This window comes from Colobus angolensis, unplaced genomic scaffold (assembly GCF_000951035.1).
Source record: "Colobus angolensis palliatus isolate OR3802 unplaced genomic scaffold, Cang.pa_1.0 Scaffold81, whole genome shotgun sequence".
NCBI lineage: Eukaryota > Metazoa > Chordata > Mammalia > Primates > Cercopithecidae > Colobus > Colobus angolensis.
In genome coordinates, this window is record NW_012121932.1 from 2612494 (window position 1) to 2636836 (window position 24343).

Consider the following 24343-nt stretch of genomic DNA (forward strand, 5'->3'; position numbering starts at 1 on the left):
GATCCATTTTTCTGAAAAAAGAAACAGAAAAAACAAACATTTAATGACCTACCCTGAAAGAGATGCCTTGTAGGGTGTCTACTTGCACTACTTGTCATTGCTTTTATGACTAATAACTAGATTCAAATCCCCGCAGTTTCTAGAAGAATAGGTAAAAAGTGTGATCTGGAAGAAAACACAGAGTTGCAAAATGCTGCCAATTTCTATGAACAAAAACACAGAAAATTTCTCTGGGTATTCAACTGAGATGAAATGAATGTAATATTCAGTTAGGCTAATTCTACTGATATGAGGGCACTATCAAAAATTCTGGATTCCTGCAGCCAATTAAGCCAACTGAGTTCCTTTCCTCATGGGGGCCCAGTGTGCAATGGCTGCAAACAGCAGCTTCCCTGGTAGTGATGCAGCCTGTTTGTTGTATGGGTTGCTCTAAGGGACCTTGGAGACAGTCCTTTCAGATGGATGTTCATGTTTCTGACCTTGCACTACCCCAGTGTAGGCTCCAAGCAGGCATGCGAGCTGCCATTGGAAAGCCCCAGGGCACCGTGGCCAGGGTTCACATTGGCCAGGTTATGTCCATCCGCACCAAGCTGCAGAACAAGGAGCATGTGATTGAGGCCCTGTGCAGGGCCAAGTTCAAGCTCCCCAGCCGCCAGAAGATGCACATCTCATAGAAGTGGGGCTTCACCAAGTTCAATGCCAATGAATTTGAAGACATGGTGGCTGAGAAGCGGCTCATCCCAGATGGGTCAAGTACGTTCCCAATCGTGGCGCTCTGGACAAGTGGCAGGCCCTGCACTCATGAGGGCTTCCACTGTGCTGCCCCCTCTTAATACTCACCAATAAATTCTACTTCCTGTCCACCTAAAAAAAAAAAAAAAATTGCCTTCACTTCAATTACCCCTCTTTCTTACGTACTTTGTCTGTTATTTTAGTTTTATCCTGATTCCCTCAATAAACATTATTAGTATAAAAAAAAATTCTGGATTTAATGCATTGGCTCAAATAAGTAGGGGGTGGATTCTAGAATTTCATTTGGTTGGTTGACTAAAACCTTCACTTAAAGATGGCCTACATTAAATTAAGTTGATATGTTGGAACCTCTTCGTTGTACTGCAGAACAGCAGTAATCAGAGTAATCTGACATTTGGCAGTGGCTAATTGACAGTGGTGTCTCTGTGACTGAAATAAATGAGTGGCCTATTCAAGGCATGCTTGATATGTGCAAGTAAAACCAACAAAAAACAAATCTCTAGGTATGATGATTTGAGCTACAGATATAGTGAGGCATACTTTTTAGCCAGTGCCCAGGCTTCAGGTAGTTCCCAAACTCAGCACTCCTTGAATTAAGAAAATTATATATCCTCTTGAAGAAGTACCTTGCTACACTGCCAAACATTTATACTATAAATATTCCACTCTGAAAGATCTTGCTTCCCCTTACCAGTGTGACTGTGCTTTTGGAAACAAAAGGTATATTAAGAATGCCAGGAGTTCACAGGAACTCGCTGTCACTTGACTTGACCCCTAAGGACCCCAAAGCTAGGCTTATGTCCATCTTACAGTGGGTCCAGTGTTTACCCAAACAAACTTCTGGTAATTTCCTCAGTTCTAGAATGCATACTTGTAATAGAACTAGTCCGTGATTGGCAGGGTTTCCATATTGGTTCTGTGAGCTATGGAGTGAAATTTTTATAGCAGGAAAGGCCATGTGGGAAAATGGAAAACTACTTCTTCCTGCCAAAAGAGTAAACAAAAACAATATTACATTCTTTAAGGGATCTCAGATATAAGTGCCACCAGCAAAAGCTGGAAGACTGCAGAAGTGGTGATCTATATTGTATGCCCATTCAACTAACCAACCTATTTTACCTGTGTAGCACACAAGTTTACTGTCACTGGAGAATAACAGCAAGTTATCATAATCTTCATTAGTTGTGATTCTAATTACAACTATGTTCAAGTTCAAATGTGATTTCTAAACTGGAGCAAATTAACACAGGACATAGTCTCTGGTATATAGCTATTGATCTGACAGACGACTTTTTCCACTGTATTTGTTAGAAAGATCACTAAAAATGTTTTTTATTTACTTTGCAGAACAGCAATACATTTTCATTATAAGTCAACTCTCTAGTGCCCTGCCATAGTTGAATATACATGGTCTTTGTTAGTATTGCCATTGTTTTAGTTATCTGTTACTGTGTGACAAACCACCCCAAACTTGACAGTAATTTATTTTTTTTTATTGTTCTGTGGCTTGGCTTAGTTCCACTGGGCAGTTCTCAATTGTGGTCTCTCCTGTGGAAGCATGCCATGAAAAGCAAGTGAAAGTTGTAAGACTCTTGATGCAAATGGCAACATGTGCACAACCGAAGAGGAAGAATTGATGGAGTTCATTTATTTTTATTGGAAAAGTGGGAATTTATTTTTTAGTTATATTAGTTTTGATTGACAAATCATAAGTATATTACAGTAATTAAGTGCAGTGTGATGTTTTGATATCTGTATACACTGTGAGGTAATTAAACCAAGCTAATCAATGTATATATCACCTCACTTGATTTTTTTTGTAGTGGTGCATTTGAAATTTGCTCTCGGTTATTTTGACATTTACAGTGCACTATTATTGACTATAGTCACTCTACTGTGCAACAGATGACAAAATTTTATTCCTTCTGCCTAGCTATAAACTTGTACCGTTTGGTCAGTAACTCTCCGTTCCTTCACTCTCCACCCCATACCCTCTAGTAACAATCATTTTACTCTCTACTTCCATGAATTCAACTTTTTAAAAGATTCCACAGGTGAGTGAGGTTGTAGCTATTTATCTTTCTGTTCCTGGATTATTTCACTTAGCATAGTTTCCTCTAGACCCATCCATGTTCTACCAAATAACAAAATTTTATGCTTTGTAAAGGCTGAATAGTATTCCATTGTGTATATATTACCACATTTTCTTTATTGGTTCATCCATGATAGATACTTAGTTTTATCCCATATCTTAGCTATTGTAAATAATGCTGCAATAAACATGAGAATGCAGATACCCTTTCCACATATTAATTTCGATTCATCTTGATACGTTCCCAGAATTGGAATTGCTGAATCATATGTTAGTTTTATTTTTGGTCTTTTGAGGAACATTGATAGCATTTTCTATAATGGTTATACTAATTTTCTGTTCCCATCAACAGAATACAAGGGTTTCCTTTTCTCCATGTTCTTGTCAACACATTTTTTAAAAAATAAAACCCATTCTGACAGGTATAAGACAATATCTCGTTGTTTTAATTTGTTTCTTTAATGATAAGTGATGCTGTACATCTTTTCATGAACCTGTTAGTCATTTGTGTGTCCTCTTTTGAGGCGTATCTGTCCAGGTCCTTTGCCCATTTTTTAATTGGGTTATTTCTTTCCTTGCTATTGAGTGGTTTGAGTTTTCTATGCATTTTGGATATTCACCCCTTATCAGATGTATGGTTTGCAAATATTTTTTCCAACTCTGTGGGTTTTCTCTTCACTTCCTTAATTTCTTATTTTGCTGTCCATAAGCTTTTTAGTTTGATGTAATCACTATCTGTTTTTGCCTTTGTTGCCTAAACTTTTGAGGCCATATCCAAAAAATCATTGCTTAGATCAACATTGTAGAACATTTCCCCTATGTTTTCTTCTAGTGTATTTATAGTTTCAGGTTTTACGTTTAAGTCTTTAATCCATTATGAGTGGATCATTTGTGCATTGTATGAGATAAAGTTCTAATTTCATTATTCTGAATGTAGATAGCCAGTTTTCTCAGCACAATTTACTAAATCAACAGTCCTTTCCCTATTGTATGTTCTTGACAATTTTGTCAAAAATCAATTGGCCACAAATGCATGGATTTATTTCCAGACTTTCAATCCTATTCCATTGGTCTGTGAGTTTGATTCCATGCCAGTATCATACTGTTTTGATTACAATTGCATTCTAATGCAATTGTAAGTCTTCTAAGTCAGATAGTATGATGACTCCAGCTTTGTTCTTTTTGCTCAAGAGTGTTTTGGCTATTCATGGTCTTTTGTGGTTCCATTCGAACTTAAGGGTTTTTTTTCAATTTCTGTGGAAAACAACATTGAAATTTTGGCAGGGATTGCACTGAATCTGTAGAGTGTTTGGGGCAATATGGAATTTTTAGCAGTATTAATTCTTCCAATCCATAAACATGAGACATCTTTCTGTTAGTGTCCTCTTCAATTTCTTTCATTAGTGTTTTAGAGTTTTCAGAATACAAGTCATTCACTTCCTTAGTTAATTTTGTACCTAGGTATTTTTGCTCTTGCAATTGTAAGTAGGATCGTTTTCTTAATGTTTTCCTTTTTTAGATAACTCATTATTAGTGTATAGAAATGTCATTGATTTTTTATGTTGATTTTTATAACCTGCAACTTTACTGAATTTGCTTATCAGTTCTAAAAGCTTTTTCGTGAACTCTTTATGATTTTCTATATATAAGGTCATATTGTCAGCAACCACAGACAATTTTACTACTTCCCTTTCAAATATTAGATGCATTTTATTTCTTTATCTTGCCTGATTGCTCTGGGTAGAACTTCCATAACTACGTTGAGAAGAAGTGTTGAGAGTGGGCATTCTTGTCATGTTTCTGATCTTAGAAGAAAGGCTTTCAGCTTTTCACAGTTGAGTATAATGTTAGCTATGAGTTTATCATATATGGCTTTTATCATGTTGCGGTACATTCCCTCTATACCTATTCTGTTGAGAGTTTCTAACATTAAAATAGGTTAAATTTTGTCAAGTGTTTTTTCTGCATCTATTGGGATGATCAATAGTTTTTATTATTCATTGTGTTTATTTGGTAAATCATAAACTATCCATATATTGCAACACATGGCTACCTCCTGCTTGATTATGGTGAAATTCTTTTGATATAGTTGAATCATTTTTTCTAGGTTTTAAGGATTTTTGCATCTATGATTATCAGGGATATATAGCCCTGCAGTTTTCTTTTTTTGTCAATTTCCTGGTTTGGCTTTCATATTAGGGTAATGCTTGTCTCATAAGATAAGTTTGAAAGTGTTCCCTCTTCTTCAATTTTATGGAAGAATTTGAGAAGGATTGGTATTAATTTTTATTTAAATGTTTCATGAAACTGAGCTATGAAGCCATTTGGTTCTGGGATATTTTATGGAAGGCTATTTATTACTAATTCAATCTTCTTACCTCTTATTGGTATGTTTAGGTGTTCTGTATCTTTATGTCTCTGTTTTAGAAGGTTGCGTGTCTAAGACTTATCTTTCCTTATAGTTTATTCATATTTTGGCATATAATTGTTTATAGCAGTTTGCTATCCTTTATATTTCTGTGGTATCAGTTGTAATGTCTTCACTTCCATTTCTGATTTATTTATTTGAATCTCTCTTTTTCCTAGATAGTCTAGCTAAGAGTTTATTTCATCTTTTTGTAAAACCAACTCTTAGTTTCATTGAATTTTCCTATTGTTTCTCTTTTTCCTATTTTATTTATTCTTGATCTGACTTTTATTCTTATCTTCCTTCTACTGTCTTTAGGCTTAGTTTGTTCTTTTTCTGGTTCCTTGAGGTGTAATGAGATTATTCGAGATCTTGTCTTATTTTTTGATATAGGCATCTATTGCTATAAATTCCCCATTTGGGCCTGCTTTTGCTGTATCCTGTAAATTTTGGTATGATGTATTTCTAGTTTTGTTTGTCTCAAGGTATTTTTAATAGTTTTTTGTTTCTCCTGTGACCCATTGTTTGGAAGCATACTGTTTAATTTCTACATATTTGGAAATTTTTCAAAATTTCTCCTGTTATTGATTTCTAATTTCATGTCACTGGGATTAGAAAGATACTTGATTGACTTGTTTTGTAGCCTAACATGTGATCTATCCTGGAGAATGCTCTATATGTGCTTGAGAAGAAAGGATATTCTGTTGTTGGATGGAATGTTCTGTATTGTCTGTTAGGTCCATTAGGTCTAAAGTGTAATTCAAAACCAGTGTTTTCTAATTGATTTTCTGTCTAGATGATATATCCATTGTTGAAAGTGGAGTACTGAGGTCCCCTACTACTATTATTATTATATTGTAGTCTGTCTCTCATTTCAGATCATTTAATAATTGCTTTATGTATTTAGGTGCTCCAATGTTTGGTGCATATGTATTTAAAATTGTATGTCTTCTTGATAAATTGACCTGTTTATCATTGTATAATTGCCTTCAATGTCTCTTTTTATAGTTTCTCGTTTAAAGTCTATTTCATTTGATATAAGTATGGTTATCCATGCTTTCTTTTGGTTACCATTGACATTGAATATATTTTTCCATCCCTTCACTTTCAATCAGTGTCCTCAGTAGTGAAGCAAGTCTCCTGTATGCAGCATATGGTTGGATCTTGAGTTTTCTAAAAATGCATTCAGCCATTCTATAACTTTTGATTGGAGAATTTAATCCATTTACATTCAAGGTAATTGTTGATAGGTAAGGACTTGCTACTGGCATTTAGTAGTTTTCAGGTTGTTTTGTAAATCTTTTGGTTCTGTTTTCTTTCCTACGGCCTTCCTTTGTTCTTTAATAATCTTCTGTTGTTACATCTTTTGAATCCTTTTTTTTTTTTAAAAAATATATGTTTTGTGCCTCTATTTTAGGTTTTTTTCTTTGTATTTACCATGATTTTTTTTTTTTTTTGAGACAGAGTCTCGCTCTGTCGCCCGGGCTGGAGTGCAGTGGCCGAATCTCAGCTCACTGCAAGCTCCGCCTCCCGGGTTTACGCCATTCTCCTGCCTCAGCGTCCCAAGTAGCTGGGACTACAGGCGCCCACCAGCTCGCCTGGCTAGTTTTTTTGTATTTTTTAGTAGAGACAGGGTTTCACCGTGTTAGCCAGGATAGTCTCGATCTCCTGACCTTGTGATCCGCCCGTCTCGGCCTCCCAAAGTGCTGGGATTACAGGCTTGAGCCACCGCGCCCGGCTTACCATGATGTTTTTATAAAAAGTCTTAAATTTAAAGCTGGCTATTTTATTCTGATAACTTAGCTCTACACTTTTACTCTCTCCTCTTGCAGCACCTTTTATGCTTTTAATGTAAAACTATGGCCTTTTGGGAATAATTTGCATCTCTTAACATTTTACTGTATCTACAGTTTTCATTATTTTTGTCTGTTTAACCCTCATAGTAAAGATAGAATTGCTTTGCATGCCACATGTTTGCCGTCTTGAAGACTACCTACAATGTCATTTCATAGGACTTGTGTTTACCCAATCTGTTGATAATAGCATGCTGAGAGGACCTGATTAGCACAATGTAGCAAGATGATAAAAAATAAAACCCACAAAAATGCAATGATTTACCATTTCTAGGAGTCCAGTGGTCTGGAATATATTAGATATGTCTTCTAAGGCTAAGAACAAACTGCTACATCTAGAACTTCCTACTGCTAATTTCCTATGTGAATTTTTTTGGATGCCAAAGGAAACATTTAACTCAGCTTTGTGTTCTGCTCTAACCAGTTTATCACCAATTTTGAGTGGGTCACAGGGCAAGAGAACCTCTACAGCTGATCCAAACTGCCACTCAAGCTGCTCTGCTGTTAGACCTTATAACCTAGCTAATACATTGGTGCTTACATTTTTTGTAACAGAGAGACATGCTGTAAGGATATTTGGCAAGTCCTATATGCAAGTCATATCACGGACCCTTGAAATTTTGGAATAAGCCATGTTGTTTTCTTGTTAATAGCTATTCTCTTTTTGAGAAATAGCCTCTTTATTGCTACTGAGATCTAGTAGATTAAATCCTTTACTATAGGCTGCGAAGTTGACTGAAGTATTGTCTGACCCAGAAAGCCATGAAGTTGGGAATACACAACAACACACAATCAGCAGATGGAAATAACACATATGAGACTGCATTTTAATGGGTAAAAAGTTTAAGTAACTTCAATGGACAACTGGCTTAAATTACTGTAGTTTGTACTTTTGGTGCAGTGCCTCCTTTCCAACTCATATGCTAAAGTTCCCTATGACCAGTTGACTAATTAAGAAAAACTTTGGTCAGATTTGTGCATACTTTTGCACAATATATTAGCATCATCCAAAATAGATAACTGCAGCATTGTAAGCTATCTCAGGTTTATCCTTGAAGAAATGTAGTGAAGGAAAACCCTTACAGTAGACAGAACTTTGAGTGATAGTCCTGGTTGTTCATTTTATTTACAAAAAGAAAAATGACCAGAGATGGGAGATGATATTGATTCAAGATAAACCAGTTCATTTGACTGACTGGATGACCAATGTCCTGGAAGAAACAAGATTGGCAAATGGAAGGAAAAGAAGTGTCTGGAAGAGTTATATGGATGGACCTTTCAGAACAGGAACAAAATGAAAGGATAGGCATATTCAGCAGAGAATGTTTTCAGTAATCAAGTGGGCAAAAGGACTTGTCATGTATATGTCAATTAGAAATTCAAATAAAAACAAACCAAATGTGTTCCTTGGTCAGCATCAGTTATGTGTGGAAAACCATGATGGTGAATTATTGGATTGGTGCAAAAGTAATTGCAGTTTTTGACATTACTTTTAATGGTAAAAACTGCAATTACTTTTGCACCAGCCTAAATAGTTATTTTGTAAGTCTGAAAATGAGGTTTTGGCATAAATAGTACAGACAGAGAAAACAAATACATATCCAAAGTGTTGATTCCAATTAGAAGAAATTGTCCTTTTATGGTAGGAGTGTTCTAATTTAATCAACCTGTCACATAGTTGATTTCCCAGCCTTCTCCATTTTTGCTCAGTGGATTCATGATTAATCTGTGGCAGACATTGCAACATATTTGAACTTTTGACAACAAAGCCCCATGATTTTTCAGGGAGTGGGAGATGGGCAGGAGAGAGGTCATCCAGCAACTGTGTGACAGGTTGATTAAATTAGAACATTCCCCTTATAAAAGGGCAAAAAATTCTACTAATTGGAGTCAACACTTTTGATATGTATTTGTCTTCCCTGTCCATGCTACTTATGCCCAAACCTCATTTGTAGACTTATGAAATATCTAACTTACATGACATCATGGTTTTCCATACAGCATTGATTCTGACCAAGGAATTCATTTGGTTTGTTTTTATTTGCAATTCCTTACAAATTAGCAAATAAATTTTCAAATTAATCAGAATTTCTAAACATTTCTGTGACTTGTATGATCATTACTTTTATATTGTAAAAATTATTTTATTATCATTTTATTTTTGAGACAGGGTATATCTGTGTCACCAAAAGATGGAGTGCAGGGGTGTCATTGCAGTTCACTGTAGCTTCTACTTCCAGGTTCAATCAATCCTCCTGCAATAGGCTCCCAAACAGCTGGGGCCACAGGAATGCACAACACCCAACTAATTTTTGCATCATTTTCTAGAGACAGGGTCACCCTGTGTTGCTCAGGTTGGTCTCAAACTCCTGGGCAAAAGTGATCCTCACAACCTTGGCCTCCCAAAGTCCTGGGATCACAAGCTTGAGCCACCACACCTGGCCTGGTTAAGTTTTTATTGATTTTTAAGAACTCTACGTATTGAAGATATTAACAATGTTTGTTGCAAGTAATTTTCTTTTTATTACACTGAATATTAGCTGTTGGTGATGTTGCCCAAACCTCACTTTTTCTTTTTGATGCAAACGACTGGCAAAATAGAATAACTACTTACCTTGTTGTTAACCACCTACTTGAATTCTGGTGCAATTTTCATGATTTGCTTGCTGAGTGTGAAATTAAACAAGTAAATTAACTTCTCTAACCTCACATTCCTCCACTGCAAAACTAAATGTTTAAAAGATAACTCTGAGATACTTTCCAACCTTTATAAACTATACAGATATTTACTGTATGTTCGGTTTCCTAGGCACTTTGGAACACTCTTTCAATAGCCTTCATGAAATTAATAATGAATATTCTTCTCTTTAGGGAAGTAGCTCTGATATATTCATTGTATTCTAATAACCATTATTATATCATACTGTTCTCTATACTTTTCTAAAATGCTGTAAAATATCACAGCTTAGAAAAGCTGTAAGAATCTTAAAGACTATCCTTCAATATCTCAAACCATCTTGTTTGACAAATAAGAAAAGTCTGGCTCAAAAAAATTAAGCAAATCACTCAGGGCCACCCAACTGTGATATATTAGAATCTGAGTCCTGTCATGCTTAATGCAGTGTTGTTTTCACTATAAGCATTGCCTCTACTTTGGAGCTTTGCCATTCTTTTGATTATTATAGTTATCTTTAATATTTTAATCTTTATGTCATTATATAAAAATTATTATTAAAACATATTTAATGCCTCTTTCTATGTGTATTTCCAAAGTACTAGGCAGTGTCAGTTTTACAGACTTGACACAGACCTTTAAGGAACTTAGGCTTTGAAAGAAACCGGTCTACTTTTGGCTTATTTATTGAAATTTAAGCCTAACTTTCAGAATTCTAACTTGATTCTGTGAGAAAACCCAAGTCAGACTTTCTCTTTCTGTTTAGAGAGACCCCTAGACACTTAAGCATGTAATACCTGAATCTAAGAGCATTAGAATAATTTTGAACAGCTGTAGAAGTGGCTATCCATAGTTTGCCAAAGTGATGCTATGCTGCTATACCTGGTCCTATTTAAACTATAGTAACTTATGCAGCTTGCCAGAGTGAATTCAGAGAAGGACAAAAATATGACCCAAAGACAAATGGTGTAAAGGAGCAATTTTGGTATGACTGTCCACTATGTGTCAGGTACTGTGCTGGGAGTTGGGGATACGGAGATGAAAGACATACATCCTTTCCACTAAGACAGGAATTGCAAACATTACTAAAGCATTGGAAATCAGAAGCATGCATACAGCTAGGTGAAGTTAATTTATTCAAGATTTCCCATGGGGTGACACCAAATGAAGTGAGGCTTTTGAAGAAGAAAATAGAAAGAATTTGTGGAGAAGACTGAGGGAGAAGAGCAGCATGTTTAAGACAGGATAATTTGATTGACTGGAGTCCATTTTGGCAAGTAACCATAAAGAAGTGACAGAGATGGGGACCTAAAAGTATGGAAAATAAGAGGGATTATTTTCCTTTTCACTATAATTTTATTTCAGGAAATGAGAGCATCAAATTAGATGAATTCAAATTGAACCAGAATGATTAATAGCAGGTTAAAATATTGCCAAGAAACATCTATTTAATTGGTAGACTCATCTGTGACTTTCTCTCACTTATTTGGAAATAAAAATTTTCTTTGAGACTTGAGGTTCTTCAAAACCTGTGAAGTGAGGCCAAAATGTACAGTTTGAGCTTCACTAAGTTTATGTAGACAAGAACATATTTCCTTTGGGAGATCTCTTTATCATAGAAACAATTAACTTAGCATAATAAACAGGACAACAAAAACTCTTCAAATGATTTGAAATAATAAACACTGCAAGATCACCTTTTTGAAGCCTATCTTATTCAAAACAACTTTTCAGAGCTGTTGGCTTTAGTCTTCTTCCCAGAACCATAGTGGCAGTGCAGACTGATTTGCGACCAAGAGGAAATTGCAATGGCCAACAGGGTAGCTAGGAAATGAAACATTATTTAAATTTCAAGAGTTATGACAGAATGTGCATTTTTGGCATCCTATTACTGATATGTGGCACTCTACTTATAAAAGTATACAATTTATAAAACCTTCAACAAAAACACACAGATCTCTGTATAATTCAACATACATAAGTGTATGTAGTGATAAACTGGAAAACAATATCCATGGAATAGTTTTTTGTGCATTGTCAATGCAATAAGTTTGTTATCTGGAAATTTTAGGATACTCTTTTATCATATACTCATGTTCTTCTTATTTTCTGTTGCCCTTCTCAGAACATTATTTTTCCATCCAAAGGTTTTCTTAAACCTTAAAATAAAATAAATTCTGTATACAATCCTCAATGTCTCATTTTTGTTTCATCTATCAGCTCCTTTTTCTATACCAAGGCTTTACTATTTGACTCAAGATTTTCTTCTCCATCCCCAAGTCTTACCACAATTCCAGTGATTTTAAACTCCCCTCTTGATCCATCCAGTACTCTGGCCTCCAAGTTTATTCACTTTTATATTTCTAGGGATCTTTACCTCTTCATTAGACATCCACAGAAATTTATGGGCTATGCCCTGGACTTATTCATCAACTAGAGCTTTCCACTTCTACAATCTTCTTTAGAAACCCTTCATTTTTTTATTACATTTCTGTGCTTCTTTCATTTCACTTACGTATTTTAGGTTTTGCACAGATATCTGCAGTCATTAGACCCGTCTTTCTCTTCTTGTCTTCATTTTCTGTCTTGCCTAGTTTGTACTAGTTAGTTCATCATTATACAAATCTCTTATTAATACTCAAATCTCTTGATCAAGTATTCTTCTGTAGAGCAAACTCTAAAATCTAAGTAAATCAAAGTATCTGCCTTTTCCAAACCTATGTAGTTAAATACGGTGACTACTACTACCACCACTACTACTACTACATACCCCACACCCCCACACACACACACAGGTGCTATCACAGGTTAATGACATACAGTCTAAACTGGACCTTCAAGTATTCCTTGAAATTTTTTATGTTTAACTTTTCAGCTCTCAATACTCTCATTCTTCACTATTTTCAATTTTCTCTATCTATCTCAAGCCCTAGATCTGACCATTTTTCCCTCACTCTCAGCCAATACCTTTATCTCCTACTTTCCAGAGAAAACAGAAGTCTATAGATGGGAACATATCCAGCTTCCAATTACTTTCTTTATTTTTTCTAAAAAAAAAAAAGCAAAAAGCAGGATATGTGTGCAGAATGTACAGGTTTGTTACATAGGTATACATGTGCCATAGTGGTTTGCTGCAACTATTGACCCATCCTCTAAGTTCCCTTCCCTCCCCACTCACACTCCAACAGGCCGTGGTGTGTGCTGTTCCCCCTCTCTGTGTCCATGTGTACTCAATGTTCAACTCCCATTTATGAGTGAGAACATGCAGTGTTTGGTTTTCTGTTCCTGCATTAGTTTGCTGAGGATGATGACTTCCAGCTTCATCCATGTCCCTGAAAAGAACATAATCTCATTCCTTTTTATGGCTGCATAGTATTCCATGGTGTATATGTACCATATTTTCTTTATCCAGCCTATCACTGATGGGCATTTGGATTAGCTCCATGTCTTTGCTATTGTGAATAGTGCCTCAAAAAACATAAATGTGTATGTGTCTTTATAGTAGAATGATTTATATTTATTTGGGTGTATGCCCAGTAATGGGGTTGCTGGGTCAAATGGTATTTCTGGTTCTAGATCCTTGAGGAATTGCCACACTGTCTTCCACAATGGTTGAACTAATTTACATTCCCACCAACAGTGTAAAAGTGTTCCTATCTCTCGACAGCCTCACGAGCCTCTATTTTTCCTGAGTTTTTAAAAATCACCATTCTGACTGGTATGAGATGGTATCTCATTGTGGTTTTGACTTGCATTTCTCTGATGATCAGTGATGTTGAGCTTTTATTCATGTGTGATGGCTGTGTAAATGTCTTCTTTTGAGAAGTGTCTGTTTGTATCCTTTGCCCACTTTTTGATGGGATTGTTTGTTTTTTCTTGTAAATGCGTGTAAGTTCCTTGTAAATTCTGGATATTAGGCCAATTACTTTCAAAGTTACTTCAATCCATATCCATTCTGTGTTTTACATTACAGTTGCTTGTCTTCCTATCTAAAGTTAATCTTCCCCATCTCTGAATTTTATGCCTCACTGCCTACATACAAATTCAGTTAATTCTACATCTTAAGTGCTTCTCAAATCCACTCATTGCCTCTTTAATGATGAACTCTACCCTAATTAAAGTCATCACCGTGGCTCTCCTCTATTGCTCCATCAGACTCTTCTCTGATTCTCATATTTCATTCTCATCTTGGCCCCCTTCAGTTTATCCTCCCCAGAGCAGCAAAAGTATATTTTCTAAAATTCAAAACTAATCATATCACTTACCTGCCTAAAATCATAAAATGGCTCCTTCTCACCCTTAGGATAAAATTCCAGCTCCTTAATATAGTGCTTCAGATTCTTTGTAATATTTGACTCCCTATCATCTTTACATGATCATTTAAGTCACTGTGCCTTATAATCTACATTGCAGCCAATATTAACTCATTTTATTTTCTCAAATCCACCAATCTCTCTTTCATCTCCAAGTCCTCATACATGTCATTTTCTCTGCCAGGAAAATTCTCCCTCTTGTCTGACACCCTACAAGTAATTCTTTCAGGTGTTAACTTAATGACATTCTTTAACATATCAGTCTAATGACATGTTTATAGAAAATCTTTATCGATTCTCTCAAGTCTGGCTTTTATGCTGCTCCTGTAAGCTTCAGAGTTTCTCACAAGTGCGTTTATTATACTTTCTTACAATGTGCATTTATCACATTCTATTGTAATTGTTTATTCACATACCCAGTTTATCCCACTAGCTCCTTAAAACTGGGAGACTGTGAATCTTGTTCACTATTGTTAAAGTACTCCACTGGAGTACTTCTTCTCTAGTACCTCTATATAGTACTCCACTATAGCACTTCTTCTCTAGTATCTCTGCATAATACTCCACTATAGCACTTCTTCTTTAGTATCTCTATATAGTACTCCACTAAAGTACTTTTTCTCTGGCATTTCTACATAATACTCCACTATAGCACTACTTCTCTAGTATCTTTTGCTCTCACCTGTCAGCTACTATTATGCCAGAATACAATTCTGGATGAAAAAGTCATCTTATTCTGGATGTCAGGCCTGAAAAGAAAAAAAGAAAAAGCATTGTAATTTTCTCTCTCTGACTTCTTTTAAACAGAGTATACCTGGGCTTCCAGAGAAACATGTGGTCCAATTTTTGATATTGTCAAACTTGCTCTATTGTAAGGCATGAAGAACAGGACATTTTATGCCATTTTTAAAGGACTTGTAGAACATTTTTGAAAAAGGATAAAAAAGTAACTTCAGATTCATAAAAGATTAACATAAAAAATTTTTGGAACAGACAAAAAGTAAGTGCTAAATGGTTACACTTACTTTGCATTTCACAAACCATTGAAATTGGTTATTCAAACAAATCATTACAGAATAGATATATACATGAAAAGGTGGATAGATAGGTTCATTGTTTTTTTTTTTTTTTAATATCTCTCAACTGACCAAAAAGACTTGTTAAGAGGGCACTTACTAATCACTTATTACATATTACCTTAATGCTATGCCTTTAATATTATAATTATCAGGGTCTATATTTGGCATATTTTAAAGAAGGATTTATCATTGCCAGTTTTCTCCCTTCAAGCTAATATTTGGTAACATTTAATAAATGCTTACTATTTGCCAGGCACAATGCTAAGTGCCACATATATATACACACACGTATATATGCGTGCATAAATATATACACGCACACATATACATATACACACACATATCTAAATACTTCTAAATTCTTGTAGTAGGCACTATAATGTTGGTACTGTAATTATCCTTTCCTCTAGGGTTTGCATAACAATGCACCACACAACAGGTGGCCTAAACGATAGAGATTTATTCTCTCACTATTCTGCAGGCTAAAAGAAGTTCAAAGTCAAGGTGTCAGCAGGGTCACGTTCTCTCTGATGGCTGTGGCAGAAGACCTTCCTTGCAACGTCTTAGTTTCTAGTGATGATGTTAGCCCTTGGTGTTCTTTGACTTGTAGATGCATTACTTTCATCTCTGCCTACGTTGTTACATGACATCTTCCTTGTACGTCTTCTTTGTCTACTCCTTTCTTCACACCAGGACATTAGTCTGGTTGGATTAAGGGCCCACAAAGACCCTATTTCCAAATAAGGTTACATTCAATTAATTACCAGGGGTTAGAACTTTGTCTTAGTTCATTTTCTGCTGCTATAACAGAATACCATAGACTGGGCAGTTTGTAAGGAAAAGAAATTTATTTCTATTTGAGAAGCTAGAAAGTCTAGGAGCATGACACCAGCACAATGTGAGAGTCATCCCATGCAGAAAACATCACATGGCTATGAGGAAGGAGAGTACTCCTATCCTTTCTCATATCCTATCATAATGGTGTGAGAAAGAGAAATCACCAGGGGCTGGACACACTTTGTAACAACCCACTCTCATGATAACCAACTTATTCCCACTTTAATGACATCAATCCATTCTTTAGGGCTTTTCCTCATGACTTAATCATTATTATGAGGTTCCACCTCCCAATGTTATTGCCTTGGGGATTAAGTTTCCAGTGCATAAACTTTTGGGGGAATATATTTAAACCATAGCATTCCACTCTGGCTTCAAAAGTCATGTCCTTCTCACAGTGCAAAATACAATCATTCCATCCCAATGGTCCCAAAAGGCTTAACTCATTCCAGCACTAACTCAAAAATCCAAAGTCCAGAGTCTCATTGTAAATCAGATATGATTGAGACGCTAAACACAATTCATCCTGATGCAAATTCCTCAGCTGTGAGCCTGTAAAATCAAAACAACTTACTTAATTCTAAAATACAATGATGGGACAGGCATAGTGTAGACATTCCCATTCCATAAGGGAGAAATAGGTTAGAAAAGAGGGATAACTGATCCCAAGTAAGTCTAAAACACAACAGGTAAAGCAACATTAAATCTGAATTTTCCGGAATAATCTTCTTTGACTCTACACTCATCTTGCTGGACACCCTGGGTTGAGGAGGGAGTTGAGCTCCCAAAACTTCAGACAGTCCTATGCTATGGTTGTGCTGGTCTCATTCCATGCTTCAGTGCTCTTACATTGGAGTCTCATGGCTGTAGCTTTCCCAGGCTAGAGTTGGCTGCTGAGACTCCTACAGTTTTTTGGTCTTGGGAGTGGCCCCACTTCCATGGTCTCACTACGACTTGTCCTTATAGGGACTCTCTGCAGCAACTCTGCCCCTGAAACAATTTTCTAGCTGGGCCCTTAGGCTCCCTGTGACATCCTTTAAAATCTACATGGAGGAACCCATGCCCCTGTAGCTCTTGCACTCTGTGCACATGCAGAATTAGCACCACATGGATGCTGTCAAGGTTTCTGGCTTGTATATTCTGAAGTGGAAGGTTGAGTTGCACTTGGGGCCACTTAATCCATGACTGGGGCAGGTGAAGAGTGCTGTGCCAGAATGCAGGGAGTAGAGACCTGAGGTAGCTCTGGGAAGCAAGTCCCCTAAACAATTCTGCCCCTCTAGAGCTTGGGCCTGTGATAGATGGGAAAACCTTGAAGATATCTGAAATGCCCTCAGTGTCTTTTACCATTATCTTGATAATCCCTGCATCAGTACTAATCTCCTTAACAAATGGTTGCTGGGCCACAACCTTGGTTTTCTCTCCTGAAAATTATTTCATTCTGTAACACATGTCCAGACTGAGTTTTCCAAATCTTTCTGCTGTACTTTCTTTTAGATTATAAATTCCATCTATAAGTCATTTCTTTCCTCTCATATCTTACAGTAAGTGATGAAAAGTAGACACACAGCCGACTGAATGCTTTACTCCCTAGATATTTCTTTTTCTAGATATGCTAGCTCATTACTCTTAAATTCCATCTTTCATTAAGCCTCTAGGCGTGAACACAGTTCAGCCAAGTTCTATGATACTTTATAGTAAGGATGGCCTTTACTCTAGTTTCCAATAAGGTACTTCGTCAGAATGTCCCTTATTGACCATATTTATATCAACATTCTAATCATGACCACTTGAGTGATCTCTAAGAAATTCTAGACTTTCCTGGCATTTCTTGTCTTCTTCTGAGTCCTCACCAGAATTACCCTTAATTCTCCATTCATGGCAATCTAGGATTCTTCTAATCTGCTCTTTCAAATTCTTCCAGCCTCTGCTCATTACACAGTTCCAAAGCCACTTCCACATTTTCAGGTATTATTATTATAGCAATATCTCTACTCCCAGTACCAATTATCTGTCTTAGTCCATTTTCTGCTGCTGTAACAGAATATCACAAACTGAGTAATTTATTTAAAAATAATATTTTTTCATGGATTGGGAAAGACAGAAGTCCAGGAGCATGGTGCCAGCATCTGGAAAGGGTCACACCATGGCAGAAGGCATCATTGGTGAGTGAGGGTGCAAGACAGAGAGAAACACCAAGGGCCAGACTCACTTTGTAACAACTCACTGTCATGATAACTAATCCACTCCCATGATAATGATATTTATCCATTCTTGAGGGCTTCATTCTCATGACCCAATGACCTCCTGTTATGCTCCATGTCTCAATACTATTTCAACAGGGATTCAGTTTCCGACACATAAACCTTTTGGGGACACATTAAAACCATAGCAGACTTCAACATATTTTTTAGGAGTGAGGCACAATTCAACCCGCAACACTAGTCAAACTTCGGTATCTTCACTCAACTTTTCTTCTGGTCTTTGAAAGTCTTTCCGTCTCAGTGCCATTCCACCCTTGGCCCCACTGCTGGCTCCACTCCTCCCTCTGCACCACAATTCATGTGGTAGCTTCCACTGAGCCCACGTGGCTATCACCTCTGAACAGTGCTGATCTTGACAAATCTGTCAGGGATGTTTTCTCCAAGGGCTATGGATTTGGTCTAATAAAGCTTGATTTGAAAGCAAATTCTGAGAATGGATTGGAATTTACAAGCTCAGCCTCAGCCAACACTGAGACCACCAAAGTGAAGGGCAGTCTGGAAACCAAGTACAACTGGACAGACCATGTCCTGATGTTTACAGAGAGATGGAACACTGACAATACACTAGACACTGAGATTACCATGAGGAGTAATGCACATGGACTGAAGCTGACCTTCGATTCATCCTTCTTACTGGGGAGGAAAAAGCAAAGCTGACCTTTAATTCATCCTAACCTGGAGAAAAAAATGCTAAAATCAAGACAGGATACTTGTGGTAGCACATCAACCTGTGACATGGATTTTGAAATTGCTGAGCCTTCAATCAGAGGCCCTCTGGTGTTGTGTACAAGGGTTGGCTGACTGGCTACCAGATGAATTCTGAGACTGCAAAGCCTCAAGGGACCCAGAGCAACTTTGTGGTTAGCTAGAAGACTGGTGAATTCCAGCTTCATACTCATGTGAATGACGGGATAGTGTTTGGTGGCTCCATTTACCAGAAAGTGAACAAGAAGTTGAGAGCACTGTGAATCTCTCCTGGACAGCAGAAAAATGTAACGCTTGCTTTGAAATAGCAGCCAAGTATCAGATCAACCCTGATGCTTGCTTTTTGGATAAAGTGAACAACTTCAGTCTGTTAGGTTTAGGATATATTCAGACCCTAAAGCCAGGTATCAGACTGACACTGTCAGCTTTCCTGGATGGTAAGAACATTCAGGCTTACAAGCTTGGATTAAGACTGGAATTTCAAGTGTAAATGAATGCTGTACAGTTGTTTAATTTAAAACTGTTTTGCAGCATAGGTGTCTTCATAATTTAATGTATCTTTTAATGTCGTATTTCTGGGATGCAGGTATTGCTAAATATCATGTTAGGCCTCTGGGTCAAAAATGATTCAGCTTTAAGGTATTACCCTCTCAAAGGTACAGAAGAAACTCAATTCCAAAGGAAAGTCTTTTCGGCTGTAGAATTGGAGGGAACTTGGTTTTTCTAGAAATGCCAGATTTATTTTTTATGTAGAAATGTTTGCAAATGGAAGCTGACAATATAGAGGCACTTTGTAAATTCATAGTGAATAAATGAATAAAACTGTGGTTTCCTAAGAACTGAAACTTGGTTTCTTAACCCTAATAGATGAGAGGCTCGTTGGTTGACGGTGTGTATGAACTCACCTGAAAGGGACTTTTTTAGACAGATATTCATGACCTGTTCCCCCATCTCAGTTCATCATCACCTCTTTTACACCAAAAGGTCTGCAGGATGTGATAACTGTTTCTTTTGGCCATTAAGGGTTAGAGAGGATGAATGTGATGAAACCAATAATTCAGGACTTAATTCCTTCTCATGTTGTGGTTTTTTGCCCTTGCACCAGAATATGAAATAGCTTCCAGGAGTTTCAAGCTATAAGCTTGAAAGAGTCTGTGTGATTTTAATTACATGGTAACAATACTCAGAATCTAAATTGAACTTCTGTTGTATTGTCACCACTCAATTTATTTTTTAGCAGTTTAATGGGTATATTTTAAAGTCTTCCATTTTTTGTGGCATTAAATCTTCCCCTTCAAATGCTGCAATGAGCATTACTTAAAATAAAACTTGAACACAATACTGAAACCTAAAAAAAAAAAGAGAGAAAGTTTTTCCCTCTCTGCCATCTTCCCATTCCTGCTCCTGCTTCCTAGCTTTATGCAATGTCCTATTTACCCAGAGTAACATACTCTACAATCAAACTCTTCTCTCAGAAATCTAATTAAAAATGCATGCTAAAGAGTTACTTTTACCCAAAACAACAATTAAGACAAAGTTTTAGTACTTTATTCAATGCTTTAGTTAATTACAAGGGAGTAGTTAATCAAAATTAACCCAAGGCATATTTATCTGACCTGCTATTTTATGTTAATATTCCATAGGAATGGCCTTCATAGGTCAGATATAAAGAACTATATATTTATGTCTCACCACAATGAAAACTTGTTACAATAATGAGAATTTCAAAAAGCCACATAGGCTGGTTTGAGGGCTCTCATATAGTGCGTTCTGATTCCTTTTTACACAATCAACATGAAAGATAAGCTCATATAGGTTTATACGGGGCAATTACATATAATAATGTAGATCTCTTAGAAAATGATCACCTGTTTTTAAAATTTGGGGAATATCTTACATATTACAGTAAGAAAGCACTGTTTCTTAATCCATTTTCAATGTTTTAATTCATTTTTATAGACCAAATAATAAGACAGTCCCTCTAACAGCATAGGGTTGGCAATATCTCAAGCCAAAACAAAGTAGTCTTATGAAGAATATTGAAAAAATGACAAACATACATAAGCAGTTTAAATTGCTAAACTATTACCATAACTCTACCTTGAAATTGCATCAAGCTAACTTCTAGTCATATTGAAGTAACAGCTAATGGATTTACCTTCTCTCCATAAATTGGAAAAATTACATAAATAAAAATTTTAACACACTATATAACAGGTAGCATTGGATTGTCATCTCTAAGGAAAGGGAAACAATTAAAGTAAGCCCTATGATTGACCTAGCTTCCTGCCTAGAGGTGCTTTGCTGGCAGCAACACTGAGAGTCCAACACTTGGGACTACCAAACAGAGCTTGGCCATCCTGCTGAGTTTCTGATAGAGGTCAGAATTCAAGGAGGTCAAGTTTAATAGAATTTATGGGAAGACTATCAGAGAGAAGGAAGCCACAGAGAGGTATAACTCCAGAGATCACCACAAGTATTCCTTCAAGTCTTTTGTGTGAGTAGTGATCTGAAAATACTTTAAAAGAGACATCGTGGGAAAAGACAGAGCAGGATGGTGGAATAGAAGGCTCCACTGAATATGCCCTTGCAAGGACACCTATTTAGCAACTATCTACACACAAACACCCAGGACCTGACAGCTTCACTACTGAATTTTAACAAACATTTAAAGAGAAATTAACACCAATTCTACTCAAACTGTTCCAAAAAACAGAGGAGGATAGAATACTTCTAAACTCATTCTACAAGTCTGGTGTAATCCTGAAGAAACATCAAAAAAATGAGAAAACTACAGGCCTATATCTCTGATAAATATTAATGCAAGAATCCTTAACAAAATTCTAACAAACTGAATTCAACAATACATTAGAAAGATCATTCATCATAACCAAGTGGGACTTATCCGTGGGATATAAGTATGGTTCAACATATGCAAATCAATCAATGTGATTCATTATATCAACAGAATGAAGTATGAAAACAATGTGAACATTTCAATTGATGCTGTAAAGGCATTTGATAAAATTCAACATTTCCTCGTTATTTAAAGCCCTCAAAAAACTGGGTATACTAGGAACATAGCTCAACATAATAAAAGCCATATATGACAGATCCACAGCTAGTATCATACTGAATGGAGAAAAATGGAAAGATTTTTTTCTCTAAGTTATGGAACATGACAATGATGCCCACGTTTATCACTGTTATGCAACATAGTACTGGAAGTCGTAGCTAAAGTTATCAGACAAGAGAAAGATATAAATTGCATCCAAATTGAGAAAGAAGACAAATTTTCCTTGTTACAGATGATATGGTCTTGCATTTGAAAAAATGTAATGACTCCACAAATAAATATTTAAACAAATAAATTGTTTATTTGCAGTATACAAAATTAACATGCAAAAATTAATACTATTTATATATGCCAAAAGTGAACATTCTGAAAAACAAATAAAAAATATAAACCCTTTACAATAGCTAAGCATAAAATTAAATACCTAGGAATTAATTTAATTAAATAAAAATCTCTATAATGAAAATTATAAAACACTGATGAAATAAACTGAAGAGGACATGAGAAAATGGAAAAATATTTCATGTTCATGGATTGGAAGAATCAATATTCTTAAAATGTCCATACTATGCAAAGCAATCTATAGATGCAATGCAATCCCTATCAAAATATCAATGGCATTCTGCACAGAAATAGAAAAACAATCCAAAAATTTATATGGAACCATAAAATATCAGAATAACCAAAGCTATCCTAAGAAAAAAGAAAAAAACTAGAGAAGGCACATTATCTGACTTCAAATTATACCACAGAGCTATAATAACCAAAACAGTATGGTACTGGCATGAAAACAGACACATAGACCAATAGAACAGAATAGAGAAACCAGAAACAAATCCACACACCTATAGAGAATTCATTTTTGACAAAGGTACCTAGAACATACACTGGGGAAAAGACAGTCTCTTCAATAAATAGTGTTGGGAAAATGAGATATCCATATACAGAAGAATATAACTAGACCCCTACCTCTCATCATATATAAAAATCAAATCAAAATGGATTAATGATTTAAATATAAGGCCTCCAACTATGAAACTACTACAAGAAGATATTAGGGAAAAATTTCCAAGATATTGTTCTGGGCAAAAATTTCTTGAGATATATCCCACAAGCACAGGCAACTGAAGCGAAAAATGGGTAAATGAGATTGCATCAAGCTTAAAAGCTTCTGCACAGCAAAGGATACAATCAACAAAATGAACAGACAATCCACAGGGTGAAAGAAAATGCCTGCAAACTACCCATATGTATTAGCCTGTTTTCATGCTGCTGATAAAGACATACCCAAGACTGGGTAAATTATAAAGAAAAAGAGGCCAACAAATTCAAAATAATGATCTTAAGAAAACTCAGTGAGATACAAGAGAATACAGGCAAACGATTCCATAAAATCAGGAAAACAATTCCATAAAATCAGAAAAATGTTTCATGATCTGAATGAGAAATTCAACAAAGAGAGAGATATTATAAAAAAGAATCACACAGAAAGCTTGGGGCTGAATAATTCAAAAATGCAATAAAAAATTTGACTCAGAGCTTCAATACTGACTAAATTAAGCAGAAGAAATAATTTCTGAACTTGAAGACGGGTTTTTTGCAATAATCCAGTCAAAAGATACAAAGAACTAAGAATTTTAAAAGAACAAAGAAAACCTATGGGATTTATGGGACACCATTAAATGAACAAATATTGACATATAAAATAGAGGAAGAAAAGATGAAGAAAAGCAAAGAAGACCTATTTAAATAAATAATAGCTAAAAACTTCCCAAGTATTGAGAGAGATATGGACATCCAGATTTAGGAAACTCAGAAGTCCTCAATTAGATTCAACTAGAAAAAAGATCCCCTCTAAGCCACATTATTAATAAAATAAAAATATCAAAAGTAAAAGACAAAGATAAATCCAAAAGCTGCAAGAGAAAATCACAAAGTCACTTATAAGAGAATTCCTATTAGACTATCATCATATTTCTTAACAGAAACCTTGCAGTCCAGGAGAGATTAAGATTGTGTATTTAAAGTGAAAAATAAAACAAAACAAAACAAAACAAAAAACTTCTCAGTCCTTTCCAGACAAGCAAAAACTTAGGGAATTAACTATAATAGATCAGCCTTACAAGAAATGCTTGAGGGAGTGCTACAAAGGGAAATGAAAGAATGATAAATACTATCAAGTAAAAATGTAAAACTCACCATTAGAGGTAAATTTATGAATCCAAACACTCCAGTGACATAATAGTGCTATGTAAATCTCTAAATTCTCCATAATGGTGCTAGGTAAATGTCT

The 24343-nt window shown here is 35.9% G+C and overlaps 1 pseudogene; it reads left to right on the forward strand.

Moving 5' to 3' along the window:
• The first annotated feature begins 716 nt into the window (after window positions 1–716).
• Window positions 717–19464, forward strand: LOC105502840 (annotated as a pseudogene).
• The last annotated feature ends 4879 nt before the right edge of the window (window positions 19465–24343 follow it).